Genomic DNA, 4,247 nt, shown 5'->3' on the forward strand with positions numbered 1-4,247 from the left:
CCTTGTTAACATCCTATTGTGTCTCAGACCATTGTGTCTCAGCAAAACCATACAAAGTGAAGATGCAAGCCTTGGACTGTGTAAACAAGCAGAGAGGAGCATGAGAAGTACATGTTTGTTTCTTCTTGTTGTAACCAAGAGGGAAAAGGTGGAAGTATGCTAATTGGATAGAGGAAGCCTGAGAACTAAAACACATGTCAAGATTTTCATTTTAACCATACTGACACTGATTTTTGTTCTGTTTTGTTTTGTTTTGCTTTGTTTTTTTATGAAGTTACTATTTAGATTCATTGATAGGATAGTACTTACCTCTAACACTAAGTTTGTAAGTTGTATAAAACAGCTCAAAAGAAAAAGGTACTAATGGTACTTCATACTGGTAAGGATATGAAGTAAGGGAAATACTCATCAATTTCTTTTGCAAACTTGTACTGCTATTAGAAATTGGTATAGCAGTTCTTCAGGAAAGTACACAAAATTTTGAGGATCTACCTCAAATTCCAGCTGTTCCATTCTTGGGCAGATAACTAAAGGACTCTGTATCCTACTACAGAGAAACTTGCTCAACAATATTCAATGGAGTTCTATTCATAATAGCCAGAAATTGGAAATACACTAAGTGTCCATCAATGGGTAAATAGAGAAAATGTGCTACATTTGAACAATGGAATATAACTCACCTGTTAAAAATGATGAAATCTTGAAATTTGAAGGTAAATAATGGAGCTTGAAAAAAGCCTGAGTGAGGTTTGTGAGACCCTAAAGCACTAATATGAAATGTATTGTGTTAATTTACATGTGAATATTAGTTGTTAAGCCTTCAATGACCAACTACAATCGGTATGAATGCAGCAGACTGGTATAGAGTTAGGTAGTGGAGGTTGGAGGATAGGAAGGAAAAATGGAGTCCCAACTGGCCATCTCTCACCATCAATTGGAGCCTGCAGTTTGGGGTATTGTTTACATATAATTGAGTTGCTGTCCCCATGAGTACTCCCAAACAACCTTCACTATTTCCAAGACTATTGATAGATCTTTACAAATTGATGGTAAAGCCCAATTACTGAAGACAACACCTACCCAAATCATTGAACACAAAGTTTAAGTTGTGCCCACCTAGAGCTTCCACACCTACATACTCTACCACCACTACAGTTCATGATACTAGAAGGTACACTGAATGCTACCAAAAGAGAAAAAGAAACATTAACCCAGCTCAAAACCCTTTGATCGTCACTGGTGACCTACCTAGACAATACTCTAGTGTAGTAATAGCACAAAGTTCATGAATATAATATCTAATTTGATTTAATACCCATGCCATGAGATGGAGCCCATTCACAATACTACTTGGGTGGCTTAGAGTCTCAGACAAGATAGGTTTTGGTTTTAAGGGAAAAACAATGAATACAGTAATAAAGGGACTTTAAATGACATGCTAATAGATCAGATTTTTCCTCTGACATTATCAGAGAAGCTTCTTTCAGAAGTAGAGGGAACAAAGACAGCCAGGTAATGTGCACAAAGCGAGAGACATTAGAAGACTCAGTCATAGTGGGATGCCTCCATCGAAGCATACCCTCAAGGATCAGGAATTCTGCAGAAGAGGAGGCAGAAGGATTGAGACAGAGGAGACGGAGGATAGTAAGGGGAAAAAAGGACCTTCTAAATACAGGATAAATATCTATATGAACTCACATAGATTTTGGCAGTGTCTGCACAGGTCTGAGATAGATGGAGTCCTAGCAGTAAAGTAGACACTCAGGAACTCCCATGATTAACTCATAGGCTAAATCTAATTGATAACTGTACACAAATTAAAAAAAATTAATGTTGTCTAAGAAGAGTCTCATTGGGTATGCAAAACACTGGTAAGGGCAGGCCCTATAACCACCAGTAGTTGGCCAACAAAAAAATGAAATAGATGGCATTTTAAAGGTTGTTTGTATCATATTGCTTTGCGTGAGGCCTTTTCTTCCCTTTTATCTTTTTTCTCTCCCTTTTTTAAAAACTGTATATATATATATATATATATATATATATATATATATAATATTTTCAATTAAAAACCAAGGAGTGTGTTATGTAAATTGACTTAAGAAACCTAGATAGATTAGCTGGGCCAACACTGGCAAATATGTTTATATCTTTCATTTAGCCCAAATGACTCTCAGGAATCGAGAGTGTACCTAGAGGAATTTGTTCGTCCTTAGATTGAGCAATGGACCATGGACCCATCCTTATACATTCCTGAACATTCATGCCTTCATCCATAAAATCAGGAATGGAAAGATTTGTACTTGCCTAAGAAGTACCACAACAAGAATCCAAAGGAAGTATTTTATTGGTTCAACCCACTGGTAAAGGACAAAATTCTATTAACTTGCTTCAATTCTTACATAAGCACTAAGATTTTCAAGCTGTTGAACTGTGGGCCAATTATTTTATCTCTCTTTCTTAACAATAAAACAAATATAAATGTAACCCACATCGTAAGGTTGTTTCGAGATATACTCAAAGTGAATGACTTAAAGTCTGAAGACAGTTCAGTGCTAAGCACTAAACTGTCTATAACTATGTTAGTCTATAACTGTCTACTTAACTATATTAGTTAAGTATCTAAGCACTGACAGCTTTATTTTAAAAATATTGAGAAATCTGAATTCATTTTCATACACAAAGGAATCATTTATACTATAGCACATGTTCTATTTGGTGGAAAAATAGATGAAAAAATATTGTATCACATGATATTGGCAATAATATGTAAGTACTAGAGTAATCAAAAACAGTGTTTTATTAATCAAGGCTGTTAATTTATTGTTATGACCCATAAAGCAGTAGTCATTATGTTTCATTAAGAATAAAAACTGGGGTTAGAGAGATGGCTCAGTGGTTAAGAGCACTGGATGCTTCTCCAGCAACCACATGGTGGCTCACAACCATCTATAATGGTATCTGATGCCTTCTTCTGGCCTGTAAGTACAAACAGGTAGAGTACCCATATACTTTAAATAAATAAATAAATAAATAAATAAATAAATAAATAAATAAATAGATATTTTTGATAGAATAAAAATTGTAGCTAGGTTTCACATGTCTTTAATCACACAACTTGAGAGTCAGAGGCAGGCTGATCTTTGTGAGTTCAAGGCCAAACTTGTTTACAGGATGAGTTCCCCAACAGCCAAGGCTAAAGAGAAAAACCTGTCTCAAAAATAAAATTAGATAGATAGATAGATAGATAGATAGATAGATAGATAGATGATAGATAGATAGAGAAATAAAAAAGAACAAAACTCTATTAAAGCAAACATTTTTTCCAAGTATATACAAATGCTACTATAAACAAGCATAAGTGCACGCTTGTATACAAAGGACCTCCTTATCCACAGAGTACATTCCAAGACCCTAGTGGGAACCTGAAAATGTAGATTGTTCTAATTCTCTAATTCGTGTATACTATGTCCCTTTATACACAAATTCTTTAAATGATAAAAATAAAGATTAAAATGAATGACAGAGAGAGAGAGAGAGAGAGAGAGAGAGAGAGAGAGAGAGAATCAATGTACATAGGATCACAGACAATACAGCTTTTAACAAGCTAAGGTATCTTTCTTTTTTTTTAGTGCTAATGATTCAACCTATAAAACAACTTGAAGATGAATTAATCCATTTTAAGATCTGCTTCCATGTTCAGTCACTTGGCTTCTTTTCACAAGACTTTTCTGGACGATTATTTTTTTTTTTGAGATGAAAATAAAAACCAAGGCCACAGCCTGATGGTTGTGTAGGATACATTCTCCTCCGCATCAGGCAAAGAAGTCAACTACTGTTGACACGCTACTTGAGCAAATGACTCAACTGGTCCTGCAGGTCAGGCGACTGTTCAACATTCTTCTGAATAGCTTCTTGCTGGTACTGAAGGTGTGTTGTTATTGCCATTTTCCTTAAACTATCTTCTGCGTGCAAGATGGCATCTTCCTGTAGTACCATATTTCGAGCCACCTGCCCCAGCAGCTCGGAGCTCCGCGAACTTTTCAGCACCTGCTTAGTGAGCGCGATTATGGTACCGCAAGTGTTCACCTTCTCCGTGAGAAGCCCCTTCACCGACTGACCAAATCGGGCTTGCGAATCCAGCATCCCAATCGCCATCATCTCAACTAGCAAACGCCTCAGCCGGACGACGGCGAGTCTCAGTCTCTCTCTCTCTCTCTCTCTCTCTCTCTCTCTCTCTCTCTCTCTCT

The 4,247-nt window shown here is 36.5% G+C and overlaps 1 pseudogene; it reads right to left on the reverse strand.

The window, feature by feature from the left end:
- Positions 1-3,750: 3,750 nt before the first annotated feature.
- Positions 3,751-4,158, reverse strand: LOC114613121 (annotated as a pseudogene).
- Positions 4,159-4,247: the final 89 nt, after the last annotated feature.

This window comes from Grammomys surdaster, unplaced genomic scaffold, assembly GCF_004785775.1.
Source record: "Grammomys surdaster isolate TR1022 unplaced genomic scaffold, NIH_TR_1.0 126189, whole genome shotgun sequence".
NCBI lineage: Eukaryota > Metazoa > Chordata > Mammalia > Rodentia > Muridae > Grammomys > Grammomys surdaster.